The sequence below is a fragment of the Rhipicephalus microplus genome, chromosome 7, assembly GCF_043290135.1.
Source record: "Rhipicephalus microplus isolate Deutch F79 chromosome 7, USDA_Rmic, whole genome shotgun sequence".
NCBI classification, from domain to species: Eukaryota; Metazoa; Arthropoda; class Arachnida; order Ixodida; family Ixodidae; genus Rhipicephalus; species Rhipicephalus microplus.
The window spans coordinates 172,280,747-172,290,746 of NC_134706.1; the positions used below are offsets into that span (position 1 = coordinate 172,280,747).

Below are 10,000 nucleotides of genomic sequence, written 5' to 3' on the forward strand. Positions count from 1 at the left end.
GCAAAGTGTAGTAGCCCGATGCACACTGCCGTTCTTGTGGAACAAACGTGGCTACCGTGCTGTACGGTGGAGTTCTGTGCGCAAAAGCGGCGCGTGTGTTTCTAAGCACCACAGCGTTGTGTCAAAAAAGAGGTGCCTGAGAGAAACGCATGCGACTGCCGTGCTTTGCGGCATAGCACCGTGCGCAAAAACGGTGCGCGTGCAAGAGGTGTCAGAGCTAGCGAACTTGTGCCACGAGCAACAGGTCACTAAAAGCCTATAGATGACGGTGTTGGAGGAAAAAAAAAATAACGAGAAAGCACTGCGGTGTGCCGTGCGTAGAGACGAGCGCGCGTGCCACATGCCGCCAAAATATGGGTGTCGGAGAAAACAGAGTGCCGCGCGTAACGAGTGGCGCGCGTGTTACAGAGAGATATGCCCAAACGCATGTGTCCTAAGGTGTCCTAAGGTGTCCTAAGGCAGGTGTCCGCAGGTGTCCTAAGGCAGTTTTTTTTCCTCATTTTGATGTCGCCCCGGCTGACGCGGTTTTCGTTTTTCCGTGCCGCCCCGGCTGACGCGGTTTTCGTTTTTCCGTGCCGCGCCGGCTGACGCGGTTTTCGCGCCGCCCCGGCTGACGCGGTTTTCGCGCCGCCCCGGCTGACGCGGTTTTTGCGTCGCCCCGGCTGACGTGGTTCGGACTTTGCACTTTTTGGGTCACCCCGGCTGGCGGCCCACTCACTCGATCGCCATGTCTGTTTGCCCCGGTGGTGCCACCACCAGGCTTAAGCGCGAGCTTTTTTTCTTTGTTTTCTTTTGATTAAGCGCGAGCTTTTTTCTTTGTTTTCTTTTGATTAAGCGCGAGCTTTTTTCTTTGTTTTCTTTTGATTAAGCGCGGGCTTTTTTTTCTTTCGCCCCGGCAAACGTGGTTCCCCCTCCCCCCCCCCCCTTTTCGCTCGCCCCGGCAGACGCGGTTTTTGCGCCGCCCCGGCTGAGGCGGTTTTTGCCGCCCCGGCTGACGCAGTTCGAACTTTGCACTTTTTGGCTGAGCCTGGCTGGCGGCCCACTCACTCCATCGCCATGTCTGTTTGCCACAGTCTTCCCGGTGGTGCCGCACCCGGGCTCGCCCCGGCAGACGCGTTTTTTTTTCTTTCGCCCCGGCAGACGTGGTTCCCCCCTTTTCGCTCGCCCCGGCTGACGAGGTTTTCGCGCCGCCCCAGCTGACGCAGTTTTCGCGCCGCCCCGGCTGACGCGGTTTCGTGCCGCCCCGGCAGACGCGGTTTTTGCGCCGCCCCGGCTGACGCGGTTTTTGCGTCGCCCCGGCTGACGCAGTTCGGACTTTGCACTTTTTGGCTAAGCCTGGCTGGCGGCCCACTCACTCGATCGCCATGTCTGTTTGCCACAGTCTTCCCGGTAGTGCCGCACCCGGGCTCGCCCCGGCTGACGCAGTTTTCGCGCCGCCCCGGCTGACGCGGTTTCGTGCCGCCCCGGCAGACGCGGTTTTTGCGCCGCCCCGGCTGACGCGGTTTTTGCGTCGCCCCGGCTGACGCAGTTCGGACTTTGCACTTTTTGGCTCACCCCGGCTGGCGGCCCACTCACTCGATCGCCATGTCTGTTTGCCACAGTTTTCCCGGTGGTGCCGCACCTGGGCTCGCCCCGGCAGACGCGTTTTTTTTTCGCCCCGGCTGACGCGATTTTTGCGCCGCCCCGGCTGACGCGGTTTTTGCGTCGCCCCGGCTGACGCGGTTCGGACTTTGCACTTTTAGGCTCACCCCGGCTGGCGGCCCACTCACTCGATCGCCATGTCTGTTTGCCACAGTTTTCCCGGTGGTGCCGCACCCGGGCTCGCCCCGGCAGACGCGTTTTTTTTTCTTTCGCCCCGGCTGACGCGGTTTTTTCGATGCCTCACCGTCCGAGTTGACGCGGTTGGAACATTGCGTTTTTTCCTTGTTTTCCCAGTTTTCACGCTCTCACTCGCCGATCCTCACGTTCTCCGCACAGTGTTTGTATCCTGTTGTGTGAGACCCGAACTTAAGCCGCAGTTTAGGCTCTGCGTTTTTCCGTCTTTCTTTTTTTTTCCGCCGCGGCTGAAGTGGATTTTTCGGTGCCTCGAAGCCCCGGTAGTCGCGGTTTTTCCGTTTCCGCACGGCCCCGGCTGACGCTGCTCGGTCACAGTCGCCTTTTGTGGTGATTGCAGACTTCTTGAGCGCGGGTGTTTTTTTTGTTGTTGTTGTTGTTGTTTTATTACGCATTCGCTCCGGCAGACGCTGTTTAGACTTTTTGTTTCCTCTTTTATCCTGCGACGAGGTGACGAGGTTTATTCGGTGCCCCGCCGCCCCGGCTGAAGTGATTTTTCCTGTCTCGTGCCGCCCCGGCTGACGCTGTTGGGACTTCGCGTTTGTTTGGCCGCCACGGGTTTTGGCGCACTCGCTCGGTTGCTTGTTGTTGCCACTTGTTGCGAACCCAGGTTTCTTGAGCGAGCGCGGGCGTTTTTTCTTCCTTTCTTTCTTTGTTCTATGTGTTAGCGAATCGGCCTTTAATATCACACGAGGACTCACAACCAACAATTTTCAGTTTGAGGTGTAAAAAATCTGCAGGTGTTGACGTAACTGACTTGCCCCGTACCCTTGAGTACATCCATGAAGTTCTCGTAGTACTACTAAATCGCATTATTCCAAGTGGAGAAATTCCCATTAACTTGCAAACCTCTACACGAAAATCGGTGCGCGTGATAAAGTTGAAAATTATCGTCCGATATCAAATCTGCCTTCTATAGCACAAATTCTAGAAAAAAAACACACTTGTTCGCCGTTCTCTGCGCCGTGACTGGCGGCACTCCGGAGAAGCCAAGGAGCGCCAATTCGCGCACGATATCGGCGTCTTTCGACGCGCTCGCCGGCGACCGTCGCACGAGTACGGCAAAGCGCGTCTGCCGGGGCGAGGTTTGCGACGCCGACGAAAAAGTGGGAAGCGCCGCTCGGATCTTCGCCGCTTTTGCAGGAATGAGTGGCGGCACTCCGGTGAAGCCAAGGAGCGCCAATTAGCGCACGATATCGGCGTCTTTCGACGCGCTCGCCGGCGACCGTCGCACGAGTAGGGCAAACCGCGTCTGCCGGGGCGGGGTTTACGACGCCGACGCAAAAGTGGGAACCGCTGCTCGGATGTTGGCCGTTTTTGGCAGAGTGAGTGCTGGCACTCCGGCGACGCGAAAGAGCGCGAATGCGCCCACGAAAGTGGCGTATTTGGACGTGCTTGACGGCGACCGCCGCAGGAGTACGAAAAACCACGTCAGCCGGGGCGAGCGACCCACGGCGGTCTGGGTGCTTATCGCTGCTATTATAGGGGCACCCCGGCAGACGCAGAAAAAAAAATTTTTTTTCGACCTCTTTTTTGCTGGTCGAGCTCGGGTAACCAGGGTCGCAATGGGAGCCGCGCACGAAAGCGGCGTCGCGAGACGCGTTTGCGGTCGCTAGTCGCACGAGCTCGGCAACCGCGTCAGCCGGCGCGGGATGCCGACGGCTAAGTGGGTACCGCTGCTCGGATGTTCGCCGTTTTTGGCCGAGTGAGTGCTGGCACTCCGGTGAAGCCAAGGAGTGCCAATTCGTGCACGATATCGGTGTCTTTCGACGTGCCCGCCGGCCACCGCCGCACGAGTACGGCAAACCGCGTCTGCCGGGGCGGGGTTTGCGACGCGTACGCAATGGTGGGAACCGTCGCTCGGATGTTCGTCGTCTTTGGCCGAGCGAGTGCTGGCACTCCGGCGAAGCGAAACGGGGCCGATTCGGGCACGACATCGGCGTATTTTGACGTGCTCGCCAGCGACCGTCGCACGAGTACGGCAAAGCGTGTCTGCCGGGGCGAGGTTTGCGACGCCGACGAAAAATTGGGAAGCGCCGCTCGGATCTTCGCCGCTTTTGCAGGAATGAGTGGCGGCACTCCGGTGAAGCCAAGGAGCGCCAATTCGCGCACGATATCGGTGTCTTTCGACGTGCCCGCCGGCCACCGCCGCACGAGTAAGGCAAACCGCGTCTGCCGGGGCGGGGTTTGCGACGCCGACGCAAAAGTGGGAACCGCCACTAGGATGTTCGCCGTTTTTGGCAGAGTGAGTGCTGGCACTCCGGCGAAGCGAAAGAGCGCGAATGCGCCCACGAAAGTGGCGTGTTTGGACGTGCTTGACGACGACCGCCGCAGGAAAACGAAAAACCACGTCAGCCGGGGCGAGCGGCCCACGGCGGTCTGGGTGCTTATCGCTGCTATTATAGGGGCACCCCGGCAGACGCAAAAAAAAATTTTTTTTTCGACATTCTTTTTTGCTCGTCGACCTCGGGTGACCCAGGTCGCAGTGGGAGAAGCGCACGAAAGCGGCGTCGCGAGACGCCTTCGCGGTCGCTAGTCGCACGAGCTCGGCAACCGCGTCTGCCGGGGCGGAGTTCGGGACGCCGACGGCTAAGTGGGAACCGCCGCTCGGATGTTCGCCGTTTGTGGCCGAGTAAGTGCTGGCACTCCGGCGAAGCCACACGGGGCCGATTCCGGCACGATATCGGCGTCTTTCTACGTGCTCGCCGGCGACCGTCGCACGAGTACGGCAAAGTGCGTCTGCCGGGGCGGGGTTTTCGACGCATACGCAATAGTGAGAACCGTCGCTCGGATGTTCGTCGTCTTTGGCCGAGCGAGTGCTGGCACTCCGGCGAAGCCGAACGGAGCCGATTCGGGCACGATATCGGCGTCTTTCGACGTGCTCGCCGGCGACCGTCGCACGAGTACGGTAAACCGCGGCAGCCGGGGTGGAGTTCGGGACGCCGATGCGAAAGTGGGAAGCGCCGCTCGGATCTTCGCCGTTTTTGGAGGAGTCAGTGGCGGCACTCCGGTGAAGCCAAGGTGCGCCAATTCGCGCACGATATCGGCGTCTTTCGACGTGCCCGCCGGCCACCGTCGCACGAGTACGGCAAACCTCGTCTGCCGGGGCGGGGTTTGCGACGCCGACGCAAAAGTGGGAACCGCCGCTCGGATGTTCGCCGTTTTTGGCAGAGTGAGTGCTGGCACTCCGGCGAAGCGAAAGAGCGTGAATGCGCCCACGAAAGTAGCGTATTTGGACGTGCTTGACGGCGACCGCCGCAGGAGTACGAAAAACCACATCAGCCGGGGCGAGCGACCCACGGCGGTCTGGGTGCTTATCGCTGCTATTATAGGGGCACCCCGGCAGACGCAGAAAGAAAAAAAAAATGGGGACATGGCGTGCGTCACCGTGCGGCTTCGCAGCGTTGCCGATGTCGCCGAGCCCTTCGACTGAGCCGAACGGCGGAGAGGGAACGTTGGTCGGCCGTTCTAACCTGTCGGTGCCACGCCGAGACGTCGTTAAGGAAAACCGCGTCGTGGGCCCCTACGACGCCGTCGAGTCGTTGTACGTTTGGTGTCCAGCGTGTCTGCGGCGAGTAGCGGACACGTCGTTCACGACTTCGGTCTTTCGCAGTCGACGCGAACTTGCGGAGAGTCGTGGTGCCTCACGTTTTCGGCAGAAACCGCGGCGGAATTTTCCCGTGCGTGCGCGCACGACCTCGGTGCTGTGCCGCCAGCGTAGTGTTGCACAAACTCGTGGCCTACCCAAGGTGCGGTACGTTTGCGGCCGTATCCTCGGTGGGAATTTCGTGAGTAGGGTCGCAAATTCTACGACCTCGGCGGGTGTGAGAGCGACGTAGACTTGTGGCACGCTCAACGTGCCACACGTTTCGGGGCACACCCGCGGTGAAATTTTCTCGAGTACGCTCGTATTAGTGCCCAAGGAGGTCTGGGTACTTATCCCTGCTATTATGTGGGGGTTCTCGTGAGCGGCGTACGCGAAAGCGACCGGGTGTCTGATATGCGGCGGGCTTCGGCCTCGTCAAGCGTGTCCTCGGGTCTGCTCCAGGGGAATCCACGGCAGTCGTCTGCAGCCTCATCCGCTTGATGCGTTAGGGGCTGGTTGTCGGACGGTGCCGTTTTACCACGATATCGAGGTGTGTTCCGTGTCGTCCTCGGGCGATTCAGATGCGAAAGCGCCGAAGACGCGGGCGTGACCCGTCGTCTGGCGGCTTTGCAGTCTCGGCTCCGTTGCTAGTTCCGGCCGGTCCACCGACAGTGCAGCGGGCTTGGGCAACCCGCACGGCGCGACCGAGTCGATGCAACGAAAAAAGCGAGCATGAACGTGCTTCTTGCCGCACGGCTCCCACTCGTCCTTCGGGAAGGTTGTGCCATAGCGAGCTCGAACGCCGTCATCTCGGAGTGCGAAATAAGCGTGTTGGGGCGCCTGAAGGTGGCCTCCGCCGCACACAGACTGCGTCCGGCCCGCCGAAGGCGAGGACGGACGCGCAGTCGAACGATTACCTGGTTGATCCTGCCAGTAATCATATGCTTGTCTCAAAGATTAAGCCATGCATGTCTAAGTACATGCCGAAATAAGGCGAAACCGCGAATGGCTCATTAAATCAGTTATGGTTCCTTAGATCGTTTCTTCCTACTTGGATAACTGTGGCAATTCTAGAGCTAATACATGCAGTGAGCCTGGAGCCCTTTGGGTAACGGGTGCTTTTATTAGACCAAGATCGATCGGGTTTCGGCCCGTATTGTGTGGTGACTCTGGATAACTTTGTGCTGATCGCATGGCCACGAGCCGGCGACGTTTCTTTCAAGTGTCTGCCTTATCAACTTTCGATGGTAGGTTACTTGCTTACCATGGTTGTTACGGGTAACGGAGAATCAGGGTTCGATTCCGGAGAGGGAGCCTGAGAAACGGCTACCACATCCAAGGAAGGCAGCAGGCGCGCAAATTACCCACTCCCGGCACGGGGAGGTAGTGACGAAAAATAACAATACGGGACTCTTTTGAGGCCCCGTAATTGAAATGAGTACACTCTAAATCCTTTAACGAGGATCAATTGGAGGGCAAGTCTGGTGCCAGAACCCGCGGTAATTCCAGCTCCAATAGCGTATACTAAAGCTGCTGCGGTTAAAAAGCTCGTAGTTGGATCTCAGTTCCAGACGAGTAGTGCATCTACCCGATGCGACGGCTCGGACTGAACATCATGCCGGTTCTTTCTTGGTGCACTTCATTGTGTGCCTCGAGATGGCCGGTGCTTTTACTTTGAAAAAATTAGAGTGCTCAACGCAGGCGAGTCGCCTGAATAAACTTGCATGGAATAATAGAACAAGACCTCGTTTCTGTTCTGTTGGTTTTTGGAATACGAGGTAATGATTAAGAGGGACGGACGGGGGCATTCGTATTGCGGCGCTAGAGGTGAAATTCTTGGACCGTCGCAAGACGAACTACTGCGAAAGCATTTGCCAAGAATGTTTTCATTGATCAAGAACGAAAGTCAGAGGTTCGAAGGCGATCAGATACCGCCCTAGTTCTGACCATAAACGATGCCAACCAGCGATCCGCCTGAGTTACTCAAATGACTCGGCGGGCAGCTTCCGGGAAACCAAAGTATTTGGGTTCCGGCGGAAGTATGGTTGCAAAGCTGAAACTTAAAGGAATTGACGGAAGGGCACCACCAGGAGTGGAGCCTGCGGCTTACTTTGACTCAACACGGGAAAACTTACCCGGCCCGGACACTGGGAGGATTGACAGATTGAGAGCTCTTTCTTGATTCGGTGGATGGTGGTGCATGGCCGTTCTTAGTTGGTGGAGCGATTTGTCTGGTTAATTCCGATAACGAACGAGACTCTAGCCTATTAAATAGGTGCGGGGTTCCCAGCACCTTACAACCTTCTTAGAGGGACAAGCGGCTCCTAGCCGCACGAAACAGAGCAATAACAGGTCTGTGATGCCCTTAGATGTCCGGGGCCGCACGCGCGCTACGCTGAAGGAAGCAGCGTGTCTTTATCCCTGCCTGAAAAGACTGGGTAACCCGTGGAACTTCTTTCGTGATTGGGATAGGGGCTTGCAATTGTTCCCCTTGAACGAGGAATTCCCAGTAAGCGCGAGTCATAAGCTCGCGTTGATTACGTCCCTGCCCTTTGTACACACCGCCCGTCGCTACTACCGATTGAATGATTTAGTGAGGTCTTCGGACCGATGTCCGGCGCGGCCTTTCGGTTGCGCCGGTCTGTTGGAAAGATGACCAAACTTGATCATTTAGAGGAAGTAAAAGTCGTAACAAGGTTTCCGTAGGTGAACCTGCGGAAGGATCATTAACGGATCGTGAAGGGTGAGCGCCTCAGCTGCGTCTGCGCCCGACACTTTCTGCCGCTGACCCCGTTTGGACGCGGGGTCGGCTTTTCCCCACGGGGCTGCCTGAATGTGGAGCGGCACCCCGTGACAAATTGTTGCGCCCAGCGGACGCCAACACCGGGACCTTGGACGGTCGGCCAGGTGGCGGACGCGGGTACAAACGGCGCAACGCACTCATAGGTCGGCTTTCGACCCGCCACTGCACCGTGGCTCGAAGCGCTCGAAATGCGCGACCCGACCGTTGCGGGACCGCCTAGTACTGTAAACAGGAGCGGCGGAGCGCGAACGGGGAGTCGTGGTTACGTCGGTAGAAGGCGAGGCTGCGCGTTCCCGAAACGCCAGCCGAGTGCCCTCCCGACCGTTCGAGCGTGCAAGAACGAGACCCGACAATCGCGCGGCGACAGCCAAGTACGAGAGGAACGGCACAAGCGTCGGCGGTCGGTCAAGGAATTGGCGATGTGACGGGTCCGCTGTACACCAGTGCATACCGTCCCGCCGTCCGCGGCAAGCGCGTCCTCGGGTGACGGAGGCTGCCGGTCGGTTCTTGCAGGCGAGGGATCTCGCTGGCGCCGGTTCGCGTTGACGCGCGGCCGGTCATGGCACGGCGATGAGACGGCCGAGGTGCGCAGTACTCGATGGAGGAACCGCACGCTCCGATGACCGTCCCGCCCTCCGCGGCGTATGCGTACCGACCGTAATGGTTGCAGCAGCGCCGGCCGGCTTTTGAATTCGCCACACGAAACACGGTGCGAGATCGCGGTTAGGGGAGCGTCGACGTTGCCAGGCGTTTTGCTTGCTGCCGAGGGAAAGGCGGCACGGCCACGTCGAGCTCGTCGCGATTAGCGGGTCTGCGCGCTTTGGGAAGGTGCCGCAACGACTTGCCGAAAGAGGAAGCACGGAAGAACGAGGGACTTGGACGTCCCGACAGTTGAACGCACTTGCGGCCAGGCCCTTGCTGGCTTCGTTCTTCCGCCTCGAGTAGGCTCGTACGCGGCTCCGGCGCCGAAAGTGGTCCTTGGCACCGACTTCGGTGGACGTGTGAAGTGCCGCGCAAGTACGGCGCGCCTGGCTCCACCTGTTGGCTAAAGTAAGCAGCCGGATCGGCATTTTGGTGTGCGGTGGCAAACCGTGGATGCGAAAAAAGCTTGTGCGATTTCGTGGAACAAAAAGCGGGGGTCCCCCTTTTTATGCGGAGGAGACCGACACGCCCGCCGTGGTGAACCGCGACGCCACGGTAAAAACGGGAGAGGCTTGTCGATGGGACCGTGCATCCCGCGCTCCACGGAGGCCGGGAGGCGGCCGCCCGAGGAAATGTGTAGCCGTCAAGGCCCGCATCTGCGTGCACTCTTATCCAAATGGGTGTACCGCAGGCATTTTCTGGTTAGGCGGGCCAATGAGAGCGAGCACACAACGATACCTACGGGTCCGGCTTGGAGGACCGGCTTCGACGCCTCCCGAGTATTCATAAGGGGTGGACCACGAAAGCACTCGCAAGTAGCGGAAGCGAAACGCCGTCCGAAACACACCGTTTGCTCGATTTGCGGCAGCCGAAAAAGGCGCGGCAGAGTTTTGGAGTCCAAGCGTGCGCTGAAAAGCGCCCTTCTTGGCCACTGTTTGGCCGAGTGCCAGAAACGTTTGGTTTTGACTGTACGGAATTGAACAAACACTTTTTCACGACTCTAAGCGGTGGATCACTCGGTTCTCGGGTCGATGAAGAACGCAGCCAGCTGCGAGACTTGGTGTGAATTTCAGGACACACTGAGCACTGATTCTTTGAACGCACATTGCGGCCTTGGGTCTTCCCTTGGCTTCGTC

The 10,000-nt window shown here is 58.8% G+C and overlaps 2 non-coding genes across 2 annotated transcripts in view; both read left to right on the forward strand.

Annotated features, from left to right (window-relative positions):
* The first annotated feature begins 6,333 nt into the window (after positions 1-6,333).
* Positions 6,334-8,148, forward strand: LOC142768011 (small subunit ribosomal RNA). The gene has a single exon (XR_012885217.1). It is a non-coding gene; the product is annotated as a small subunit ribosomal RNA (ribosomal RNA).
* Positions 8,149-9,860: 1,712 nt separating this feature from the next.
* The window catches only part of LOC142767952 (5.8S ribosomal RNA), a 153-nt gene continuing 13 nt past the window's right edge, over positions 9,861-10,000 (forward strand). The window contains exon 1 of the ribosomal RNA XR_012885166.1: positions 9,861-10,000. This exon is cut by the window's right edge and continues 13 nt beyond it. This is a non-coding gene — a ribosomal RNA (5.8S ribosomal RNA).